Here is a 26465-nt window from a genome sequence, read left to right as displayed (position 1 = left end):
TTTTTTTTTTATGACGGCTAGCGAAGCCAGCACAATGACAATTGAGATTTCTCCCTATGTCATATCTGATCATAATCCATTAACCCTCACGAAACCCGTAGGGCACATAGGTAGACAAAGGGGGGTACATACCTTCAATAGGAAGCTTCTGGCAAATTCATTATGTGTAGAGCATATGAAAACTTGGATACACTAATTTTTAGAGATCAATATGGGTACAGCCCCCAGGAGTATAGTTTGGGAAATGTTAAAGGCAGGGTTCAGGGAGAAAGTCTTAGTTTTAATTTACATCTACAGAGGGTGTAAAAGGAGGAGATACAAGATTTGTGTAAGAAGTAGGCAGAAGAAGAACTAGCTAAAAAAAAAAATAGGAAAAAAGCAAGATCTTTAGGAAATACAAAAGGAAATAGCTAAAAACGAAAGCCAAAATGGTTTTTTAAACTTTTTATTAAAACAGGTCAATCCATCAGTACAGACAATAGATATTAAGCAAAACCATTTTGGGCAATTACAGGAATGGAATTTATATTCTTTCAATACATTGCTTCACTTCCCATGCATAGTATCCAGGATCCTCCCACCGTCCCTCCGCCCCAGCTCAGCCCACCCTCCCTTCATGAGCGATAGGTTTCCCAAGGGCTTCAGGTTTTTTTCCAAATCTTGGGACAGCACCTACTTTCGTATATTACTTTCTCAGCAAGACAGCACCAGTCAGTCAACCTCGGCACATTTGCTGACCAACGAAAGCCAAAATTAATCAGTATTTTGGCAGAGAAGTGCTGCTGAAATATCACACTTCTAAAACACAATGTTATGAATATGGGAGAGCCACGGGTAGGCTATTGCCAAAGCAAATTAGTGCTAAGGGAGGAAGAGGATGCATAAAAGCCATAAAAATATAGAAGATGAAATTGTAGAAACGCCAGCAGAGATTGTTCAAATCTTTGAGGGTTACTTTACAAAGCTATATACAGGAGAAGTAGACACCTCTGCCAATCTATGCCCAGATTATGGGCAGGGGGAATGCAAGCGTTGTAAGGAAGTTCAGACAGCTTTAGGTCTTCCGATATATTTGCAAGAAATAGTAGATGCCATAAGATCTATGGCCTCTGGGGAAAAAAGCTGCAGGGCCCGATACCCTCCAGGTAGACGTGTTTAAAGCTTTCTTTAAAGCATTCTTTTCTGAACTGAGTAATGATACTCTATTGATATTCAGGGAGGTACAAAGGGGCTTTATTCCACATTCTAGGAAAGAAGCAAGCATAGTAGTTGTTGTTAAGAAAGAGAAGCCTCCCTTGCTTCCCAGTTCATATAGGCCAATGTACTAAATTGTGATAGCAAAATATATGCTAAAGTTTTGGCAAATAGAATGAGCAGAGTCATAACCTCGCTGGTTTCCCTTAAACAGCATGGGTTTATTCCAGGAAGGGTAACGTTGGATCATATAAGGAGAACGGTCACACTTTTTGATTCAGCAGATGCTACTCGGACTTATACTGCTAGACGCATAAAAAAGCATTTGACAGAGAGCCGTGTATTTATCTGTAAGCAGTTTTAAAAGAGAACGGCTACGGGGATGGGTTTATTCAAGCACTCAAGGGCCTATAAAAAACTCTCTCTGCCAGGAGAAGAATAAATAATACGGATTAAATATGATGGCTATCTCTAGGGGAACAAGACAAGGATGTCCTTGTTGCCCATTATTTGCACTTTATATGAATTTATTTTTGATTCAACTGGAGAAGATTGTGATTATTAAACCAGTAACTCAAGATGGAATAGAGTACAAGGTCTTTGCTTATGTAGATGATGTGGCAGTGATAATTCAAGATCTAACGGCATCACTACCAGAAATAGAAAATCTAGCTGAACAGTTTGGAAAATATTCAGGATATGAACTGAATAGTGCCAAGACGCAGCTAATCTGCACAGAACAAACCCATACTGAAGATCAACGGGTGATTGCAGAGGCAACCTATCTCCGGATATAAGTTACTGCCGCTCTAGACCGCACTAAATCTCGGGATAAAAGTTACTGCCGCTCTAGACCACATTGTCAAAATCAATTTAAGGCTGGCGATTGATAAAGTGCGGTCTGAACTAGACAGGATTAATCATCTGCATCTCCCATTCTAAGGGAGATGCAATGTATTGAAGATAAATGTTCTCCCCAAAGTTATGTATCTATTTGGCTCCATGCAACTGTGGATCGATAAAGAACGGTTGACAAAGTTAGAACCTACATGCTTTAGATTTTTGTGGAGATACAGACGGCAGGTAAATATATGACTCTACCCATGTCCCAGGGAGGGATGGCCGCACCTAGTTTTACATTCTATTACTGGTTCGTTTTACAAAATTTGCCATTTTTAATAACAGGCAGGCCACAGGATTTAGATATGGCTGAGACCTCAACAATGTATGAAATGCTGCTGGGAAAAGAGGCTGAAAATAATGCGGTAATGGAGCATTGAACCAAGTTATCAAACAAAAACAAAAAGCAAAATCTTGAAGGCCGCACTAAGGGTATGGACCAAGGTTAAAAGACGAATAGAGCTTAATAATCGCTGTTTTTATAAACCCACCTCAGCCTCTACTCTCCCTTTATTTTCAGAGGGACAGTGAAGGCAGAATGGAGACTAAAAGGAATTATGAAACTAGGGGATTTTTATGATCATGCACGCCTTCACTTCAGAGATTTTTTAATATACAAATTAAGTTTTATAAATATTTACAAATGCGAGATTTTTTATACCAAAATATAGGAGACTTGAATTATATGATGAAGATCCCACTAATCGAGGCTATAGAGCATAAATATAGAATAGGACCTATATACGTGCTGCTAAACCAAACGCAAAATAATGGCTTGGAGATACTGAATGTGAAGGTGTCATCTCCAAGAGTCCTTAGCTCGAGCTGATAACATCATTTTCACGACAAAACTGAAAACGTCATATTTTAACCTATATTATACCCCTGCAAGAATGTCCAAATGGAGAAATCACTGTGATGGGAAATGTAAAAGATGTGGTACAGAGCAGCTGGATATTATGCACGTTTTATGTCAAAAATTGACACGTTTATACACAAGATAGGTGGATTCCTGAGGAACATTAAGGTGCCAGTCAGAATCACCCCATTGATGATGATGGTGGGGGTAGTAGAATATGAAAATGATCTTAAAAAATCAACAATATCTACATTTTATGGCAATGGCTGTAGCTAGACTATCATCATATTGGCTAAAATTAGATGGACCTAGCTTTGATATGTGGAGGTCTAGGCTTCTTGCAGTTTAGAACATGGAAATGTCTCTGTATAAACTCAAAGATATAGAAGACGTCGACAGGGGGAAAATATTTGACAGGGGTGATCAGTAATGGGCTACAAGTACACCACTTCTTGCAGCATATAAGAAATGTATACAGCACTAGCACCTTTAACTTGTCTATGAGCATCTAGTGAGTTTTTATTTTATGAATCCATTATATGTAAAAACAATTAAAGTAATTTAAGGATTATGTAATATTTACCTTAATGAATTTGTATAAACCTGCCTCAACGAGTGCTACACTGAATGCTTCATAAAATAAAAATATGAAAATTAAAAAAAGATATAAGTAGCTACCACTCCTTGCCATTTCTAATGGAGTCATTTGTAAGATCCCAACTTCAGATCGACCTGAACTCTGAGACACTGCTGTTGGAGTACCAGTGAGGTTCAGGTCTTGTAGAAGTAAAGGTTCTTACATTATTCAAAAGGAGTTGTTAGAAATTTTAAGTAGAGGTTAAGCATCTGCTTATATTATTTTGGAATTCTTACCAGTGCGTGACATTGTTGATCAAGAGCAACACTTTTCATGGCTGAGCATATGGTGTGGGTATGCGAGAGTGCTTTGGACTGGCTGTGCCCCAACTAATCAGAGGCAACAGATTATGAAGGGCATTTCTCCTCCAAAAATTATTTTGTGAGCAGGGTTGCTCCTTCTTACTGCTCCTACTTTGTAAATAATCCCCCTGCCCTTCCCTATGGTAGGAGGGGCTGACTTTAAGCTGATGACACTGATATTCTCAGATCTTCTTGGGAATTCTCCTGCTAAACATAATTTCTGCCTGTTTTCTTTATTCTAGGATGTCATCAGGGCTCGAAAAATTCACTCGACCGCTCGCATTTGCGAGTCAGATGAATTCAGGACGAGCTATTTTTAGGTCCTACTCGCCCTTACTGGCGAGTAGGAATAAAAACTGACACTTGACCTCTGCCTCTGAAAACAGGGGAAATGTGACAAGATAGCACGATTTAAAGGCATCTTTATTGCTCACAAACTAAATGAGCAATAAAAATGCTTTTAAATCTTGTTAACTTGTCATATTTGCTCAGCTTTCAGATTAGAGGTCAAGTGCATTTCAGTTGGGTCGAGGAGATTTTGTGGGTTACTAGACCTGCAGGTCTTGTGAATTTTTAATGATTTGTCGAGCCCTGGTCATCCTATCACTGTTGATTCCAATATGGCCCAGATCAAGATCTTTCATTTCAGGCCTCTTTCCAGGTTTCCCTGGTGGCCGGAAGCTTTAAGAGCCCGCACACAACTGCATTTGTGGTGCGTAATTTTAGAGCCTTATAGACAATCATCATTTTCATCTGAAAGCTCCTGTTACCAAAAGCAGCATATGTGCATCTACACCACCTTTCTAAGGTTAGTTCTTTATTAGACACCCTAGATAGAATTCTATTAGTTAAGGCAATCGTTTTTAGGTCGAGCCTAGCGCAGCACGCATGCGCTGCCCAAGGAAATCTACTTCTTGGAATCGCCCTGGGCTTTCCACACGCTTGTGCATGTGTTTTTGTTTTTGCATTGTTTTCACTGGTCTTTGCGTGTGTCTTTTTCAAAAAGACATCACGCAATTGGGCAAAGGCGTCTGCATGTATCTGCCAACGGCCTACCGCTTGCGGCTACGAGCAGGGGCCATCTGTTCTACCATCTGTTTTAATTAGCACGCCACGCACCACTCGCGTGCTTGTTACATAGTGCTTCACTTTGGTCGGCGCGTGTTCATTTTTACATCGCAGACGGGGAATGTACAAACTGGCAGGACCTGCTGTCCCGTCGGGTCCTGCATTTTGGAAGCAGTCGTGTGTTCTTCAGACTGGCCCCAGAAGGGCCCTTTGCCACCTCCCCCGACGCCTCCATCTCTCTCCCCCCTTCAACAGGGACCAGGCCGGAAACATCTGTTCCTCACAGTCTGTGCGCGAGCCCTGTAATCACGGTAGGTGCAGATGTCACCCTGGAGATAGGATGATTAGCAGTCTGCAGCAGCAGGTGCTGCTATTACAAGCTTTGGGGGAAAGTCTGCATCTTAAGGAGACAGGCACACCACCCGCCGGGGGTTCGGAAGGTGCGTGGGATATTGGGAGTATATCTATCGAGTTATATACATAGCGCTTTAAGCGACAGGTTAGTGTTCTTTCGCACAGCATAGACACCTTCCTTACAATACAGAGACTTTATGTTGCAAGTAGCGCCGCTGCGAGGCGCTTTGGATTAGGTTGATCATATCAGGTGACGCACTGAGGGTGCTGGGGGCTATATCGCCATGATAGCACCAGTTGCTCACATTCTTTTCCAGTCAGAGTCTCACACTTGTGCCCTCTCCAAGCTTTTCACACGTCCCACAAGCGCCTCACCCTAGCCACGTGACCCCAAGCTCGCTGAGCTGTACCTAAGTGGCACTGCAACCTGACACAGGCACCTCTTCGGTCTCCAAGATGCCCCACATTATATTGGTCCCGCTTACTGACGTGTAGTATGCCCCAGACTCCCCAGACTATCAATGTGGCATCAGGGCTTCATTCTGTCCATACTCCACAAACCCCCCCCCCCCCCCACTGGTTTAGTGTCCCAAGCCCCTCTCTGACTGGCTATATACCCAAAGGTTCTCACGCCCCCAATGTGCCCAAAGCTCTTCACCTGTCCACGTGCCCAAAGTTTGTCACTATGCAAAAACGTGTCCTATATTCTTCGCAGTTTGTGTGCCCAAAGCAAGGCTCAAGCGAGGTGTGGGAGAATGCGGGTTCCTCTGCAGGGTCGGATTGGGATCAAAAATCGGCCCAGGCACACCAAAAAAAAGCATTGGCATAGCCAATAGGTCTCGCCTTTGGAACCTTGTAAGTGTTTAGCCATGCAACAGTTTATGATGTTGCACCAAGGATATTGTGCTGAATAACTAAACACTTATAAGGTCCCAAAGGCGAGACCTATTGGCTATGCCAATGCTTGTTTCTAAGCCATTCAAATATTTACCTGCCTATCCTAATCCCTCACCATCCAGGATCAGAATACAGGCAGCCCGAAAAATATCATTCAAGTCATTTACGGTCTTTCCAAATTTGACCATATTTCAAACTATTAATATTTTAGAGGGCCCTACATTACTAAAATGCCAGTCTAGCTATTTTCAATTTGCAATATCACAATGATTCTTATGGTCTTCAATGGATCTTAAAATTTAAATTCCAAAAATGCTGATCAATCAGCTTTGGAGGACAATTTGTAGTGGTAGGTTCTTCACAGTGAGATTATTACCAGACTGCTGTGAGGGACAAATGTTTTCTATGTTTAAATGTAGATTTAAAGCCCGATCTGAATTTGGGACTTGAAACAGTTTTCTACCTTTGTGATCGATCGTATTAATTATTTTTAAGGGGACATGGTTAACATATTTTACTGATTGACTTAAATTTGCTTGCTTGTTGGGTGTGCATGGGTATGCGTGAGCTTCCGTAATTGTTCAGTCTTTATTTGGTGCACGTTCAGCGCCCTAATGCAAAGTTTGCTGTATTGTTTTATGAAACACTGAAAAAAAAAAAGATTTTAGAAAGTATGCTTGTTTGTTAAACAGGAGTAGATTAGTGCCTAGAAGCTGGGTTTTCACAGTCTGTTTGCACAATGAGAAATACACACAATCAACTATTATCCCCATTTATCAACATTTTCTCCGTTCTGAACTGGAGCATGTTGTCGCAAATTAATGTCCAATGAAAAAACACACTACATGAAAGATTTTCATTGCAGATGATCATAAAAAAACAGAAGTAATTCCATTAGGTGGAGGAGGAGAGAAAGAGAAACTGTCCTCAAAAATAAGAGCGAGGATGAGCGGGAGGACTTTATCTAGACCCAAGATTGGCAAATATCTCCAAGGTTCTAGGTAACCGTTGCACACCACCGGCCTGCCATTACTGAGCCACCAAATTTTGCAATCTCGGGAATCACATTGGCCAAGAGGGACAAAACATTATTTTAGAAAGGAAACACAAAAAAGAGAAATGGAATCACAAATAGCACTCTGAATCAAAAATCAAGTCTAACAAAAATGAATGTGTGTCCTCATGTAATGTAACTGGTGCTATGTAAAGCGCTCGGATACCCGATACTGGGTCAAGTTCGCGCTATATAAAACTCTGCAAAAAAAAGAGTCACTAAATCTGTGCAGAGGTATCCTCGTCTTTGGGTGCCAGGGGTTACTTTATTGAATGCCAAGATGCCACTCATTACAGCGATGTTGAAGACGGTAAAGGCTTACCGGGTCCCTGGATCACAAGAACAATAATGTAGTCTGCAAGGGGAACTGGCTACGTACAAAGCAAATCAACGTGCTAGAACGGAACGGTACTGATGGTCTTAAATTCTGTTGAACCAGTCAAACAGGACTACATAATGAGATTCATAAGAAAGTGGTGACACGAAATTGACACGTTTAATACAGGGGATAGGTGGATTCTTGAGTAACATCATTAAGGTGCCAGTCAGAATCACCCCATTGATGAGGACGATGATGCTGCTGGGGGTACTAGAACATGAAAATGGTCTTAAAAACAAGTTACCACTTTCAGTAATGGGAAAGGTATCAGTGTTGAAAATGGTACTGTTGCCTCACTGCCTCTATGTGCTCCAGAACTCCTTTTGCAAAATCCCGAAGTCGACATGCAATATGCTGAACAGTCTCCTGACCTCCCTGGTCTGGGCTGGAAAGCGGAGCAAAGCCAAACTGTATATAGTAAAACTAGATATGGATAGCGGAGGAATGCCGCCTCAGAGCAGTACAGACGGATGATAATGCAGAGAGCGATCTCCTAGAATGGGGGCAAATGCTGTCCGAAGTGTCCACAGCTATGAATGAGGGTGAGAATGAGAGTGCAGATAGCTTGCAGAGTGACGGGCCCACTAACACCTCCGAGGCAATGCTGTCACCCGCACCATGAATACATGACCTACACACAATTTATGAGTACACCGCTAGTTTCCCACCTAAGTCAGAGGTACTAGGCCAATGTCTGTCACTGTCATGTGGGCGGAGAGAGGGGGATAGGGGTTGGGTTTTAGGGGGGGGGTAATCTAGATTCCCTGTTGTGTTTATTATTGTTCATATATCTTTTAGTATGCTGGTCCTATCGTTAATAAAACTGTACTGCTGCTACGAATGGGAGAAACTCGGCTCACGAGTAGTGAGTCTGGGCACAAACAAGGGATGCCATGTTAATAGCGCTGGATGTATGTTACGCTATAATCTCTGAAAATTTGCATGTATATCCTTGTTTTGGATACATTAGAAGCAGTGACTAAATAAAAAAACAAGTTAAAAAAAAAATCAACTATCTAAATTTTATGGCGATGGCTGTAGCTAGACTATGCGTTGCGTCAGATTGGCTAAAATCAGATTAACCCAACTTTGATATGTGGAGGTCTAGGCTTCTCGCAGTTTATAACATGGAAATGTCTCTGTATAAACTCAAAGCTATAGAAGACGTTGACAGGGGGAAAATATTTGACAGGGGTGATCAGTAATGGGCTACAAGTACACTACTTCTTGCAGCATATAAGAAATGTATACTGCACTAGCACCTTTAATTTGTCTATGAGCATCTATTGAGTATTTATTTTATGAATCCATTATATGTAAAAACAAAGAAAGTAATTCATGGATTATGTAATGTATACCTTAATGAAATTGTATAAACCAATCTCTTCCAAGGCCTACTACTGGATACCCTGGAAAGGAACAGGACTTTCTTGGCGCATACCACTTACCAGAATGTCGGAGATATGAAGACCTTGTTTGGATATTCAGTGAAACTAAATTGGCCCTTGAAGGGTAGATATATGCTGTTGTATAAGCGGAGGGGACTGCAGCATTTTTGAATCAGCTAGTGAGGCTAGTGAAGGAGTAAAAGAAACCGGGATTAACTTTACTGGTGATGGTATAGGTGGGATCCGCTTTATTGTTTGAAGATTTTCTGATGCAATACCTCACCACTATCCTTATTGTGCCTCCTTTGAGCTCATCCTAAGCCAATGCATTTTGTTTATTAAAGTTTACTGCTGTAATGTTTTGTGTCAAACCCATTTTAAAAATAGTTTACAAATTATCATGGGCTACTTGAGTTATACGACTTTCTAATCTTCACACTGCCCCTCCCAGGTCTGTGGTCAATAAAAAGATTTAAACCTAAAACCGAACACCAGATGATCTGTTTTAATTTAATTGAACTTCAGCCAATTAAGGGTATTCCACTGCTAAGCAGTTCTTGGCACTTTCTGGCCCTCTATAGGAGAACTATTATAGATTTGTCATCTTACATGAAGAAAGTAGACAAGGGCATCAAAAGGTTGCATTTATACATTAATCAATAAAGGACAATAAAGGAAAAGCCCCTGCGACAGTCCAACAGTGATTTCATTTTGGCAAGATGAGAACAAGGATTTAGACACTGGTGAGATAAGACATGGTGGGGGTAGGGGGACACTTACAGCTTTTTGGGAGTGGAGGGTCCATCCAGGACACCTCTTACTAATGCCCCCTCATGTGTTAGAGGAGTATGCTTCTTATGTTATTTGTATAATTTCTATTCAATTCTGACATTTTACTATTTCTGGTCCAGAGTCGAAGGGGAGTCAGCAGCAATTTAGGGCCATCTCTGCAATACTAGTCTTGCATGTGCCAGGACCCCAATAGGAGTGGTTCCCGAAGATGCACTGGGCAGGGGCTCTGCTATCAAAAATACATCACAGCTCGCTAAACTGGGCAACAGTACAATTAAGTGCACATACAGAATGCTATTTTTTGCCAGATAACCCTTTAGAACATACAAGTAAATAAGGTGGATATGAAGAGGAGTACTTTCAGATGCTGGTGGAAAAAGCAGACAATGGGTAGAGTAAGACGAGGGCTATGAATTATAATATGTACATCACCAAGGACTGATAGAAGGAGATTTCACTCTTTATGCGTTTTAAATCAGCCTGGCAGTAGTCAAGACTATCCATGGATACCAAATAATTCTGGATTTGAAGTGTAATACTTCTTTCCAGCATTTTGGGAAGAAGTAGAAAGAAAGATTGAGTGGCAACAAGAAGGGATAGGCAAATCCAGTTGATGTTTTACCAGGACTGTGTCAAATGTATTTAGAACAGGACTACACTGAATGCCAGAAATATTTTAAACAGTTTCTGAAACCAAGGGCAAATGAAAGAAGAAATAATCCTGTATCATGCCAGTCGGGGCATGGATCAGTGGGTGAACCTGGCTTAACTTCAATGTTAAGGCAATCTACAAAAATTGGTTAAAGTGGATATAAGGAGTAGGCAAACATGGCCACCTGTCTTTTGACCTTTTTAGGAGCACAGACGTGAACCCTCCCCCACCTCCTCTGCAATACATCCGGAGTGCAAAGGACAGGAGGTTTATGCCCTCTTATGCACGGCCAAGAACACTATGATGTTTGCACTAAATATTCCTGTGTGCCCTACATGGCTGTACAGGAAAAGCTTCCATCACAACCAGACTTTTTCCATTTTCAGGGAGCTCCAAATTGCAGACATCATTGCAAATGGCACCGGAACCAGCTGGAGCCTTGTGAGAAAATGGGCCATATTATATGGTGTGGTTGGATGACCTCACAGTGTAATATACTTACCAGCCCCTTTATGACCCTTAGGTTTCGTCTGCCTAACTGCAAACGTAACTCTGGGTAGCTGTGGCTCGGAGCAGCAAGGCTTACACAGAGGAACAAGTGTAAAGCATTTAAACAGCACCAAAACAATTATATATATATATATATATATATATATACATATACACACACATATACATATATACACACTTTTTTTTTTTGTACACCAAAGAAATCTGACACCAATTTATAACAATAGACTGTATTTTTCTACACCATTATGAAAAAGATCCACCAGTGGGTTCCGGGGACATAGAATTTACACGATATAGTAAATCAGGTATTTTCACTCAACTGCGAACACGCATTGGCAAATTGAATGAATTTGACACTTAGAAACCGTTTCACTAAAAAGTTTGGGTTAGTTGTAATGCAGTCACTTTAGGTGACCAACTCCAGTTGGGAGCCAGTCAGCGGAACCAGCCAGGTCTTCAGAAGCAGTTTCCTCAGCAGGTGAAGCGGTCCTCAGTTGGTTCCAGACACATCATTTGCAGGGATTTCCTATGAAAGCAGTCCGGATGCAAAGGATGAAGGATGCTAAAGATGCTCAAAGGATGCTGTGGGTGTGATGGGAGTCCACAGGTGTCTTGTTGCAACTAATCCTTGGTCCAAGAAGGGGGTGAGGCCATCCTGGTCAAAGTATATCAAAATACTCAAAGTGCTGGCAGTAGTCCAGTTGCCACCGGACTACCAGTATTGCGATTACAGGCTAATACTTCCTGAGGAAACAACTCATCCTCTGGAGATCCCAGCTACACTCCGACAACACTCCCAGGTCAGCAAACTCTGGTGCAAGTTTGTGCATCGGGTCATTGTCCCTGGTGCTGCACGACGGCGGGTTGAAGATTCAGAGTTACTAGCTTACCCAAGCAGGCTTCCCAGCTGCTGTGTCTGTGCTGTGAACAGGAGACCAGCACAAAGACTCTTGGAGTCTCTTGGCTTTGACCAGGCACTGGAGACTACTTCTTCCCAAGCAGGTCATAGGAGGCAGAGTTCCTCTTCTTTGATAGCCACCAAGTTCAAAAGGTGCAGTGCACGCTGGGGCAATCTCTATGCCGGTTCCATGGTGCAGCGGGAAGTCCATCTTCCAGTCCTGTTGATATCAGACTGGTTTTACCTTTCCTGTCCCCTGCGCCTGTGTCTACCTCAACAATAGAGCAGCCCCTCTTCCACGTTTCCCCCATTTGGACTACAAAGGCAGCTTCAGCTTTGAAGCTCACCTTTTGAGCTAACACCGGGTGGCTTCCGGCAGCTGAAAAGCAACTACTCTTGCATGTGCAGGTCAATATGGTCTCATGTCTTGAGAAAATGTAGGGTTTTCACTGATGGCGCATGTAGAAGTACATGCTAGTATTGGTAACATACAGCACCCTGCCTTAGGGCTTGTTAGGCTTACCTTGGGGTGGTTTACATATATTAACAACCATTTGCAATGCAATCGGTGTCGCATTTACGAATGTTAGAGGTATTGGCGTTGTAAATGACAATGTATTTTACCCATGTGTTTTGTTTTTGAGTGGACGTATTTGGCTTGAATTGGAATTGTTAGTTGTGAAACTGTGTGGGGTAGAATTGTGTGGTGAAAAGTGTATTTGTGTAGAGGAATTATACTGAATGGTGAATAGATAGAGGTGAGACCAGCACAGCAGAAAAAAAAAAGATAGAGGAATAGCTAGTTTGTGCAGACAGAGGAGCAGAGCGAGTGTGTGAGAAAAATAAAGAGGGAGCACCTGTGTACACAGAAGACACCCCAATATGAGGAGAGTGTGGTTGATGGACAGAAATCTTGAAAAGGCACAGGAAAGAAACTGTGCTCGAAGAGCTGAAGTGAACCAATATGAGAGAGGTGGGAAGAGTCCATGTAAGAGCAAGAGAAGTGTGAGAGAGAGAGAGAGAGAGAGAGAGAGAGAGAGAGAGAGAGAGAGAGAGAGAGAGAGAGGGACAAGTGGAAAGGGCACCCCAGGGGGAGGGCATGCAGGGGGATGAGGTGAGAGGTGGACCAGTGCACAATGCAAGGAAGTACAGGAAGGTAGCATGTGTGAGCAAGCAGTTTAGAGAAGAGATAGGGAGTGATGAGAGGGAGCAGTGGAATTGTGAGATGAGAAAGGGGTAGTGTGAGGGAGAGGACGGGCAGTGGGTGTGTGGGGGGAGTGATGACAGTTTGTGGAAGTGTGATGTAGAGATGGGTTGTATTGGAATTGTTTGTAGTGGAATTGTGTGGGGTGGAGTTATGTAATGGAAATATGTGGCATGGTGTGCAGTGGAATTAGGTGGATAGTAATTAAATGGTATTAACTGTTGTGGAATTATGTTCTGACAATTTGTACAGCGCACAGCTACTCAGAGTGCTCAAGGCTTAAGGGCACCAAAGTAAAAACCTAGTCTGAATAAGTGAAAAGCCAGGTTTTCAGTTTCTTTTTGAAAGCAGGGAGATCACTGGTTAGGTTAAGGTTTCTCTGTAGGTTATTCCAATTGAGGACCCTAGATATGAAAAGGATCTGCCGTCCATTCTAAGTTGATGGATCTGAGGAACTCTTGCCAGGTACGCAGAGGAAGAATGCAAAGTGCGATCTGGAATGTATTCATGAATCCTCTCTTTGAGATGCCCTGCTCCTCAATCATGCAAGGCCTTCTGCTCTAGTACCATGGCCTTTAATTGCACCCTGTTTTTTATGGGAAGCCAGTGAAGGGCCTTCAGATGGGAGGGCATGTGGTACCTAGGGGGGAGATTGAGTAAAAGTATGGCTGCAGAGTTCTGTACCACCAGAAGTCTACTAAGTTTGGGTTCCGGCCAGGGCATGGGACGGAGACCGCTCTGATCACAATGATGGATAAGTTGAGAATGCGAGCCGACAGTGGGACCTCTTCAGTGTTGGTCCTACTGGATATGTCGGCCGCATTCGACACGGTCAACCACGCAGTACTGATGGCAAGACTAGAGAGTATTGGAGTGAGGGGATGTGCCCTGAAATGGTTTCAATCATATCTGTCAGGTCGACAGCAGGCGGTCAGTATGGTGCCTTATGTCTCCTCATGGTCTCCAGTATGCTCTGGAGTACCCCAGGGCTCAGCAATCAGCCCGATTCTTTTTAATGTCTATCTAAGCCCTTTGATCCCCATCATAAAATCCTTTGGGATTGATGTTATCAACTATGCCGATGACATTCAATTGTCTTTTTCCATCCAAGGAAAGCATGCAGTATCCATGAGTTCCTTTCAGGCGTGTATGGGGCAGATCTCAGACTGGCTTGGAGTTAATTCTCTCCAGCTCAATGCGGGGAAAACAGAGCTGCTGTACTGTGGTGCAGCGAGACTGTCCAGACAACTGATAGGTGAATTCAGGCTCAGACCAGAGGATGCCCTTATAGAGGCATCCAGGACGGTGCATAACCTGGGAGTCATGTTTGATGAAGACCTTCAAATGAAAACCCAGGCCAATAAAACAATCGGCATATGTTTTGCACTATTGAGAGCCCTCCGTCAGATCCTTCCTCTACTATCTAGTGAAGTGAGGCCTTTGGTGGTCCGTAGTATCATCATGAGTAGACTGGACTATTGCAACTCCCTGTATCTGGGTGCTCCCAAGTACATTCTACAGGGGTTGCAAAGAGTCCAGTCTATGGCAGCTAAACTGGCCCTTAAGAGACAGCGTAATTCCTCCGCGACGCAGGCACTGAGGGATTTACACTGGCTTCCTATCAAGGACAGAGTCAGTTTTAAATCTTTAGGTCTTGTCTTTAGAGCGCTCCATGATTCAGGTCCGCTCTCCTTACAAGAACGGCTTACCTGGTATGCGCCCAAAAGACTTCTTCGGTCCGCCAGCCAAAGCCTGGCGTCTGTTGCCAGAGTTAACTCGACAAAGCTAGGGGGCAGAGCTTTCGGCCTGGCAGCAGCCTGTCTATGGAATGAAATTCCCCTAAGCCTTAGACAAGTAGACTCTTTACTGTCATTTAGGAAAAACCTTAAGACATGGCTATTTGCCAGAAACAGCTAGTAGGTTCCCGTCTAGTGGCCGAATCGATTGGTTGCCTTATGTCATCATGGTCTCTATGCGCCAGGATACCCGTGGGGTGATAGTTGCGCGATATAAATATCTCATACAATACAATACAATACAATACTAAGGAGGTACTCGGGGAGTCTGAGGTAAAGGGTGTTCCCATGATCCAGTCTCATGGTGATCAGAGCCTGGATGACCTTTTTCCTGGCTGACTCAGACAGGAGAGGTAGCAATCTTTTCAGCATGCGGAGTTCGGAAACAGGAAAAAAAAAATCAACACTTGTATCTGTGGTTGGAAGGAGAGGGTACAGTCAAATTTTATACCTAGAGTCCTTACAGAACTTTGAGGAGGGCCTGGCTGTGGCACATCCTTGTGTAGCGCAAGATTGTGCGTAACGGAGGTAATTATGTGTAATCGTATTGTGGAGTGGCATGTTGTGGAGTTGAATTCTGTGATGTGCTGTTAGATTTTGTATTACTTAGCTGCGTATCCTATGGTAGGATGCGTCCCCCTAGGGCACTAATGAAGCCCGTGGTGGGTTACCCATTGACGCTTTAATATCCAACGTAGTAAGAACCAGTATTATTCCAAATGGTTTGTAATCATTCTGATTTTTAATCGACTGTGTATGTATTATTTATTCATACATGGTCTTGATATATAAAAAAATGTGACTATTCCATTGACGTTCCAATGCATTTCGGGTGCAATACCCTTCATCAGGGAACAGAAGCTGTAATCATAACAAAATACTAGGAGGAGACTGCCTTAAGTCAATGTCCAAAACTAACAAGATTGCTTTCCATCCAGTTAATCATAATGCTAATTAGTCTTGCAGTTGATGTGAACGTGATCATGCTTGATGAAAGTATATTATTCTCAGGTCCCAGCTGTGAATTCTGTTCTGTGGTGATGCATGCATAATCTGAATAGCATGATATAAAAGAAAGTGTACGCGTGCAAGTGCCTGACTTATCATTATCACTATGAAGTCTGAGTAGGGCGTTCTCGTGCAGGTAGTTGCCGGAAAAAAATAAACGGGGTGCGTGAACGATGTAATGCGTCCGTTGACTAAATGCGTGAACAAATATTGAGTGTCTAAACTGTAGCGTAAATACTTAGACTAAAAAACGTTGGACATGAACAAGGTGTTCATTAACCGAATGATTGAGCGAGCTTCGATGCCCTAACGTACAAAAATTATGAAACGCTAAGCGCGAACCAAGTAAGTGCATGCTTAAGCTTCAAAGGTTGAAACCCACCACCGGTCTTCGTTAGTGCCCTAGGGGGACGCATCCTATCATAGGATTCGCAGCTAAGTAGCATGACATAACGTGCAGGACCGGAGCATGTTACCCCAGGTGCACAACAGGAACTTTCAACAGTATTACAACAATAGTATCATTGGTTGTGCGTGTACAACAATTCATTAGTTTATCCTGTTAGATTTTGTGGCAGGATGTTCAAATCTGTGGTGTGTATTGGAGGTGTGGTGTGTATTGAAGGTATGCTGTGTTGTGGAACTGTTGTGTAGTTGAAATATGCAGTTTGGTGTGGAATTATGTGGTGTGCTTTGGAAATGTATAGATTTAATTGTGTGTCGTGGAACTACGGAATACAAAAAACACCAGAACGTTTAATTCACCTGTGGGTGATGTGAAAAAAAAAAAAAAAGCAAATTTTGATGTGTTGAAAAACGGTCTATTGGCTGAATGCATTTTAATAAGCAAGCAACAGTGAAGCGGGAGGAGTTGATGTTAACTGTGCCGCAAGTTTGGAGCGTTTAAGACCAGGGGATTGGAAAGAGAAAATTCAAAATGCGAGAGCAAAAAAAAAAAAAAAAAAAAACCACAACATTCCGAAAGCAGGAGCCGAGACCAGGAAAAATAGTGTGCCGAAACAAAAAGACAGCAGGGAAAAGGCACATAAAGGGCCAGCCTCCATTGGAGGAAGCCAAACACGAGAAGGAGGGACAAATTACACCAGTGCCCCACTATAAAGAAAGAGTTTCCAAGAAGCAGAAAAAAGAACCAATGAAAAATGGTGGGCATGTTTGAAACCCATAGATGAGATACAACATGTCTGAAACACACAGCGCATGCGCTGGCTAGGAAGATCTAAAAAGTAGGAGTGAATCACACAATCTAAGTAGTATTTGTAAATCTAAATCTGTGGGGCAAAAGTCTTAATGCGAGTAAACCTCAAAGGGTAAAGAAAATAGCACTCACATCGAGTTGCAAACATGTAAATAGCCTTATTGGTATTTAACTGAATAGAGGAGATCGGAATACAAATGTGTTATGGTAAAGTTAATTACAGGACTGGCTGGTTATTTAATGGTGAACTATAATCAGGACTTGAGGGATTCATTCACCTATTTATCAACTAAATCTGGGGTTTATTATCATGACTTCAGTGATGTACAATTGAACGTGTCGCATTAGATTATCTATATCTAACCTGGAAAAGGGTGGCGAGTGCATGGCAACAACTAGATCAATGCTCTTATCGACCATGTTGGAAGATGAAAGTATTCTTAAGGACCTCTTTTTTTTTTCTTTTTTTTTAAACGAGGAATTAGTTCAGAGCTTGAAAAAATAAACCAGACAGGATGCAGGCTTGGGCAAAAAGCGAATTCCGCTTGCACATTAGCTTGGGAAAAACACTGAATTTTTGGTCGCTGATTAGCGTGAGAACCCTGCACTGATGAGCACCACTGCCATCAGGGGCTCAGCCAAGTACTCCATCAAACGATGGGAACAGCAGCCTGTTGCAGCCCGGGAAGGAGGGATTGATCAAACTGCATAATGAGGCAATTGCTTCGAAGTGAAGAACTTAAATGACGGGCATGTGAGGCAGCAACACAAAGCTAAGCTGATATTAAGAATGAAATCATTAAAAAAAAAACAGCGGTACGTTAATGTATATGAGGCTCGGGGAAAGAAGTGAATTCTACCCCCAAACTAACTTGGGCAGAGCACTGAATTATTTGTGGCAGATCAGCGCATTAACCCTGAAGAAAGGAGACTGAACAAGTCGTGCAAACGCACATCAAAAATTAACACGGGGGGAATAAAGGAGTTAAAAATGCACAAATGGAAACATCCCAGTAGTTAGTCCCTGCACAATTGGACACATCCAAGCGGCTACTAAAAGGAGGAACAAAGAAATAACCCGCAAGCAAGCGATTTTCAATTACAGTACAACAAACCAATAAAGACCACAAACTGATTACAGCATGTCTTGAAGAGACAGAGCATATCTGCCTAAGCTAAAGGTTAGAAAAATCATTAAAATGTCACTACACCTGAAGGTCTAGTAACACAAAACAGCTACTTGACGTAACTAAAATGCACTTGACCTCTGTGTCTGAAAGCTGAGCAAATGTGACACGTTAACTAGATTTAAAAGCATTTTTATTGCTCATTCACTTTGTGAGCAATAAAGATGCCTTTAAATCTTGCTAACTTGTCACATTTGCTCTGCTTTCAGAGGCAGAGGTCAAGTGTCAGTTTGTCTTCCTACTCGCCAGAAAGGGTGAGTAGGACCTAAAGATAGCTCGTCCTTACTAAATCTGACTTGCAAGCGCGAGGAGGCAAGTGCATTTTTCGAGTCCTGAAGCTAGACATAAAAAGGGAGAACTGGGCTTTGCCATTACCTTGAACGGCAATCAAGTTAGGAGTTTAAAACTGCAGTGGCAGACTGGGAGCCAGGTTTAACCTTGTCCCACTAAGGGTGGAACAACAAGTGCTGCAGTCCCTGGGGGAAAACCAATGTGCAGGTCCTGGGGGGCCCTGGTACCATATACTAGGGACTTACAAGTAAGTTAGGCTATGCCAATTGGGGACTAGCCAGTTCAATAGGCATCATTAAAAAGGCAGGTGCACATGCACAGTGTCCTGTTAAGCAGTGATCAGGGCATTTCAGAGTCATTAAACCAGCACCTAGTACTCAAATGGTGGCATAAAGTGGGGGTAAAACTGAATAAAAGACTATTTCCTCACAAAACTTAACTGGAACAACCAGATACTTGGTGTACTTTGACACCAGGGATCATTTCTGTCCAAAAGAAAAATAAGTATTGATTGGAAAGCTGAGATTCCTAGTCTAAGCTGTGCCTCTCTCGGTCCAATGCCCACCACTTGCACTCAGGTCCGCCTGCTGAGCACATGGGGTGTGCTAACACCGACCTACATCCAAGATAGGTGATATCCACTAAGTACAAGAAATAATTTTTTCTAGTTGAAAATTTACATTTCATGTGCACTATGGTCAAGTGTCTAACCCCTTTGTGCCCCACCCCTGCTACCCAACAAATTACCTTCAAAATAAGACTACATGGGTGGGTGACTCTTGGAAATTATGGTGGCAGGGGTATGTATGCCCAGACTCGGGCCCTGTGCTACTGGAACCAAGCTACACCCAACTGACTAGCCTCAATCAAGGGGAAATCAGTCCTGAATTGCTTTTGTTCCAGTCTGGGGTGGACCTGACCTGGGAGTTAGGAGGGGACAGTTTCCATTGGAGCACAATCAAGACTAATTTGCATATGACTGGGTCTAAAACAAGGTGGCATTTCGGACACACAAAAAAACACAATGGGTTGGAACACTAAGCAGAGCAATTCCAGTGGTTTGACTTTCCTCCCATCTCTTTTCATGTGCTTGAGTGTTGGAATTGACCAGCTTTTGTGTGATATCCTCCCACATTTTTGCCATGGTCGTTTTTGCTGGTGGAAGAAGTCTCCCTGCTAACTAATGGAAAGATGCCTGTGCTCCCTCTTTCAAACATGATGAAACTGACATACTCGTAATTGGCATATTCAGCTTACCTGCAACTACTTTACATTTAACCAGTGGGCTGCAACATGTATTGTTCCACTCTATGAAGTAACAAATGCAAAAAGAACAAATGATGGACAGAATACAAACTATGGACAGAAGGCAGAACAATGTCATACATTCACCCCAGTACAGAGATCTGGGCCTCAATCCATCGTTTTATTGCTCACCATGCCATTCCAGTTTGGACCCAGCCATATGCAAATCAGTTTTGACCCTGTGCCCGATGGGAACATTCCAGCCCAAAATGCCAGGCACTCCCTGGACTGGAAACAAGCATCCTAGGAAAGGTTTCGGGCTTTCAGCCCTCATCAGCCAGGATAGCTTGATTCCAGTGACATGGAGAGCATGGGACCCACGTCTGGGCATACCCGTCCCACTCAGGGTGACAAATGCAAAAATAACAAATGATGGACAGAATGCAGAACAATGTCATACATTCACCCCAGTACAGAAATCTGGGCCTAAATCCATCGTTTTTTTGCTCACTATGCCATTCCAGTTTGGACCCAGGCTGGCTGAAGAAGGGTGATGCCCTGAAACCGGTTCTAGGATGCTTGTTTCCGGTCCAGGGAGGACCTGGTTTGGCAGTTCGGGCTGGACTGTTCCCACAAGGAACAAGGTTAAGACTGATTTGCATATGGCTGGGTCCAAACTGGGGTGGAATGGTGAGCAAAAGAATGATGGATTAAACCCAGATCCTTGTGACTGGGGGGTGAATGTTTGCATTGTCCAGCATTCCGTCCATCAATTGTTTATTTTGCATATGTCACCCTAAGTGGGAAGGGTATGCCCAGACGTGGGTCTCGTGCACACCACACCACTGGATTCAAGCTAACCTGGCTGAAGAAGGGTGATGCCCTGAAAGTGGTCCTAGGATGCTTGTTTCCAGTCCAGGGAGGACCTGGCTTGGCAGTTCGGGCTGGACTGTTCCCACAAGGAACAGGGCTAAGACTGATTTGCATATGGCTGGGTCCAAACTGGGGTGGTGTGGTGAGCAAAAGAATGATGGATTAAACCCAGATCCTTGTGACTGGGGGGTGAATGTTTGCATTGTCCAGCATTCCGTCCATCAATTATTTCTTTTGCACTCTATGAAGTGACAGCAGCCGAGCAATATGTAGCACAGTGGCACATGTTTTAACTGTAAAATGTGACATGTCATGCACTGTGTTTAGGAATAGGACATGTAAAAATGTAGTGTTGAACATGTCCTGGAGGTGTGAGCTGCTCCCATTAGCCAACAACAGGCTTTCGTCAGGACCACTTAAATACCCCTGAAGTGAAATAAGACTGCACGTGACACAGATCACACAATACCCTGGTGTGGTAAGTGATTACTTATGGGTGTTGATATTACACAACTCGGAACCGACCTTGGTGCGAAAATCAGTGACAGATCTTACAATGTGTGTGCAGAATAAACAGGGGCCGAGCTGTATATTACATCCATCAAACAGTACTATGTACTGGTGAACAGGAGAATGGCTCCATATGTAGGCATATCAGACAGATGATCAAGAATGTGTGCAGTGATGAACAGGAGCCTATTTGAGTAAAACACAGGAAGCATCCGTGGCTTTTCGGGTTTCTGGATGACTCTGTTCTACCGGGGCATTGCTTTTCGAGTCCTTCGCCTGCCTTGTGCAAATCATGGCGTTAGCTGTATTAATCAACTGTTTAATTGGACGGAAACAAAACAACAGCCCCCATAATGCACCGATCTGCTAAATTGATGGCCCGAAGAAGAAACAAGGTGTCCCCGACATGTAATTCTCTAGTAACACTAGTGATACACAGAAGCACCATATATTTCCCTACCCCGGTAGGTTAATGAGCAACGTCACCCCCCTCAATTGCCTCCTTCCTCCCAGCCGCAGGACCTCACCAGCTAGTTGGGGCTGCCGGTCAAACCGCCATAAAAATGCATGTAACATTAACTTTATGCAAGGAAAAAAATATACTGACTGTACTCACCTCCTACAGCCGGGCTGCCAAAAACTCCTTGACAAGCGGTCTGCTCTGACTGCCTCCTTAGTGGGGGTGGGGAGGGGGGGGTTGCTTTTCAGAGCTGTGCCCCTCCCACCCGTTGTACTTTCAACTAATGGGACACAGAAGGCATCACGGAGGGCAGGATCCTTCCTCGCGCTTGGTCTGATATGTGACCTGTGTATACACGCGCACGAGGCAGGCCAGCAGTGACCGGTGGAGGTGGGATAAACACGGAACACTATTATTAAACACGCGATGTGCGCGCCTGTCATTATTGTCGCATTTGCCATCACTTAACTGAGGCGTTTACTAAAAGGAATTCATCCACCCATTCATAACCAAATTAAAGATAAATGTAACGTGCGTCAACATTTATTTATTGTCATTTTTATATAGAGCGGATATTACTCAAAGTTGTTCAAGTGCTTTAAAATAAATTTATTAAATTGGGTGATAGTAACGCTGGAAATAACAGCACTGAAAAAGAGCCTTAGTGCGGCATGAAGCGCAAAAGAGGTTGTGGCCTTAGGGCCAGAACTACCGACTTTGTTGCTGGGGGAGATAGGTTCGAGTCTGTGTCCCAGATACTTGAAAAGTAAAAGCACGTATGGGGCGCTGAATGTAAACAAAGCACGTCTTGCCGGCAGTTAGAGAAACTCTATAAAGAAAAGAGTGCTGACAGACTCAAAGAACAGTACAGTGTAACAACTGGAATAAAAGGATGCGTCGCCATGGGAGGTTGCAAATGAAGACAATGCGGTATTAAGGAGGGGATAACAAGCCTAATAACGAATCAGAAGCCAGCATTTACGAAGGACAACAACAAGCCAAACGACAAATATGGGTGGAGAGTGGGCGGGGCTGCCACTGCAAACCCGAGTACAGCATGCCTCGCAGAGCGAGCAGCGAATGCGCGCTGCTGCTAGGCTCGACCTAAAAACTATCAGCATGGAGGTACAATTTCTCCCCCTCTGGTAGCATCAAGCATCTGGACCGGCTATTCTCCTCACAAATACACACTCCATGACTCTATCCACATGGCAGCAAACACTGCAGCCAGAAAAATCTTACGACTCGATTCACTTAAATATCTCCTAATGTCCACTCGGACATTCTTGATGCATCTATTGTCTAGGACCATGACCTCCAGGCTAAACGCAGCTCAGACGTTTGTTCAAGAACAACACAGGAACCGCAAACAAAACAGGAGATCCCAGTTGAACGGCTTCCCAAACAACAAATAGCTGCCTCGCAGGAGTCAAAGGTTAGATAACTACCCTAGCTGAAATACTTTACAAGGCTCACCAAAGTCAGCAGCCCAAAAGGTGATTTGGAGCTCTTTCTAGTCTATTCCCTTGTAGGGAAGGTAAATGTTCATTTAGAACCAGTTTGTGAAACTATTCTGCAGTTGCAAACAATGTAATTTGCAAAATCACAGCAACTGGGACTGCAAAATCTTTTTCTTAGCGACATACTGAAACCAGTTTGTGATCCTGAAAACTTTCTGAATCGCAAAAGGGGAAGTGCGACCAATTCTGAATCATAATTAAGGAGGGGGTGTAAAAGGAGTGTGGTGTCCTATCTGCAATTAGTATTAAGATGCATCTATATTTTGCCATCGCAATAATGGGAATGCACAAAGCAAGCACCAGCACAATGGCAAAGGAGTAACGGGAAGTTACAGATCCACCCCTTCCATGAACAAGCTGCTAGGGGGTCAGCTTTGGTTATGAAAGAGATAGAACAGCGTGCTGGCCTGGGTAATGACTAGATGCAAAGTGACACAGACTCTCAGTATGATACAGACGAGAAAAAGGTGACAGCTCAAACTGGAACTCTGTCAGGGGCCTGATGTCACTCCAATGACGGTGGACAGGGTGCACTGACGCTCTATGCTCATATCCTTTTGAGCTATGGGAAGACATGTGGCATATGTGCATGGTGCTCGCTATTCTACAGTCATGGGTGTAGGGCTTGCAATTGAATGAGCTTGCCTCCATGCTTCCCCGCACCATGACCAAGCAGATGAGGGAACAGCCCCCCCCCCCCTCCTTTTGGCGAGTTCACATAGATCTCTATTTTTACTAAACCTGGATTATAAAATCCTGGGGAAGGTGCTATCCAGTTGTTTGATTCTGATGGCACTTAAGTTCGCTCTAAGTGTGTTCTAATCTTTATGTAATTTGTAACATGCTCTGTTATTTTACATGCCAACTGTAATTTGAAGGGCTTCAGGGAGGTGGAAGGAGCAAAAATATTATTTAGGGATAGACTGATCGTTTTTTGGCAATTTTTTCGGCTTTGGGACACGAAGAGGCACCATATTGAGTAGTGTGCGCTCTAGTCCCTGGCCACATGCATTTAAGTAGAGGTAGTGCGCAGACGCATGCAGTGGGTGTGCCAAAGGCAAGCTTGTCTGCACGCGCCAGCACCTGTCACTCTGCCAGTTTTGATACACAATATAGGTCTCTGGTTTACAATAACAGTCCTGCCCTACGCAGCTTAGCCTCAAGTCACCCTGTGCACCTCACTGTCAACCTAACATTCTGAATCCTGACTTTTTGCGCGCACACTGCTAATGGATCCCAAATGTCTCAGCCAGGAGTGAATCAACCACTTATGCCCTAGAAATTAGCTCAGTCTTAGAAGAATTAACGACTGCGCTTTAAAACGTCCCCTCCTTGCAGAAGCCTGAAATGCATATTTCGGAGCTACTAGATGAAGACAAGCCAGACTGTTTCTAACAGAAGTATGGCTCACTAAATTCTCTAATCCAATCTGATCTACAGCCATTCCTCTGGGACATGAAATCCTCAGGAAGGACCGCCTTAAAGATAGAGGCAGAGGGGTGGCCATAATACATAAAACGCAAAAATGAATGTTTCTATCCCTCTGGAGGAACTAGATGGAGCTGAAACGATAGGCTTTCGTTACTCTCTAGCTTCCCAGCAGTCTATTGCTGGGGTTTTGATTTACCTCCGGATCAGGATGGCCCCTTTCTGAGATAATTAAGCGATATCCTGGCTACTTTGTCGCTTAAATATGCTAATTTTTTTTTAGACTTAGGTGATTTTAACCTTCATATGGACGAACCTCTAGACCCTGAGGTAGCCTCTTTTACAGACACGTTGTCCTCTCATGGCCTTGTCCAACAGATGTATAGGCCCATTCACCAGGCTGGACATATTTTAGATCAAATCTTTTCTAATGTAAAGATTATACCGTCCGAGCCCTTACCATTGGTATGGTCTGACCACCATCTAATCAGGTTTAGGAGAGCTCTTGTCAGGTCACTAAGTCGAACGGGCCGTGACAGCAGTTACGGATGGGAAGGCGAGGAAGCTCCCCGTTTACAGCCGATCCAAAATAAACAACCTTTGGTGAACCGACGCCTTTGTGATTTACTTCAGTAACCCTATACCCTAACTATACCCCAGAACCTCACTTCAGTAACCCTGTACCCTAACTCTACACCAGACCCTAAATATGACATCTCTCTTACCCTAACACCAAGAATATTTCTTAATCCAACCGTTAGCCTTGTCCCTACTCATAGAGTTTAGCAGTATTCTAGTAATATTCTCACTAGCGGTTATTTCGATGTAGAAGCAGCCATGTAACACTCCATCAATACAGTGGAGTCACTTTAAAATATGCGACAGTCCAAAGTATATAGTCCTGAAACGTTGCATCTGCATTTGGCCACATGTAACCAAACAGTCACTACCCACTCTTATAGTCACAACCGGACTTGACTAACTTGAACATCAAAAACAGTGTTTTTAGAAAACGCTCGTTAAAATCAGTATTCTCTACTTACACTTTTCAATTAAAAAAGTAGCTCACCTCTACTCCGACGTGTTTTGTTCCATGCTGGGATTTGAATTCTTGTTTAACTCATATAGAACTGGCCTGCAATTCCTAAAATTGAACAAAACCCTTTCACCGGCTGAGCTGTCCACTACCTGGAAAACCCGAGAGCTCTGCTGGTGCACTGCTCCCTCCCCCTTACAAGCGGTGCTCGTTTCTTGAAATAACTAAAGGGGACGGTACCGGATTAGAAAGAAATGTCCTGAGCTCAGAAGGACCCCAGACCCCCCGTCGCACCAGCCTCATGATGGGTTTCACGGGTGCCAATGAAAATGGGAAAGCATTGCTGGTGTCAATAAATGATAAATGTACTCACAGATCTAGCTACAGCTCACCTGTGTGTGCAGGGTCAGAAGGCAGAAATATCCGTGGAGGGTGCGGCGCGAGGGAGTCCTTACCCGCCTGAAGAAACTTCCATCAGAACACGTGCTGATGACACAACTATCAGCTCTTCCGGGGCGGTTAACTTTCAGTACCGGTGTTTAATCAGCTCTTCCGGGGCGGTTTAATTTCAGTACCGGTGTCTAAGGGCACAGGGAGATTATTCTCTTCCGGTTGGACGTGTCAAACCTCTGCGCATGCGCAACTGTTCCAGCTTTCTGCCTTCAAGCAGTGCCATCGGGGCAGAGCAGCCTCTGATTGGCCCATAGTGTTCGTGCTAATATTGCTTGAGCTGTGCAGGAGCTTGTAGCTTCTGAAGGAGGTGTAGGTGCAAAATGTTCATGGTGCTTGGGGGTGACATTTCCA

The 26465-nt window shown here is 43.5% G+C and overlaps 1 protein-coding gene across 1 annotated transcript in view; it reads right to left on the bottom strand.

The window, feature by feature from the left end:
* The window catches only part of LOC146813734 (uncharacterized), a 33067-nt gene extending 6878 nt beyond the window's left edge, over positions 1-26189 (bottom strand). Inside the window, exon 1 of the mRNA XM_085610223.1 lies at positions 26054-26189. The gene's annotated coding sequence lies outside the window, so the exon portion shown is untranslated. The remainder of the gene's footprint in view (positions 1-26053) is intronic.
* Between the last annotated feature and the right edge of the window lie 276 nt (positions 26190-26465).

The sequence above is a fragment of the Triturus cristatus genome, chromosome 6 (genome assembly GCF_964204655.1).
Source record: "Triturus cristatus chromosome 6, aTriCri1.1, whole genome shotgun sequence".
Lineage (NCBI taxonomy): Eukaryota > Metazoa > Chordata > Amphibia > Caudata > Salamandridae > Triturus > Triturus cristatus.
The sequence above is the reverse complement of the archived record's forward strand: the minus strand, read 5'-3'. Positions and strand labels throughout refer to the sequence as shown.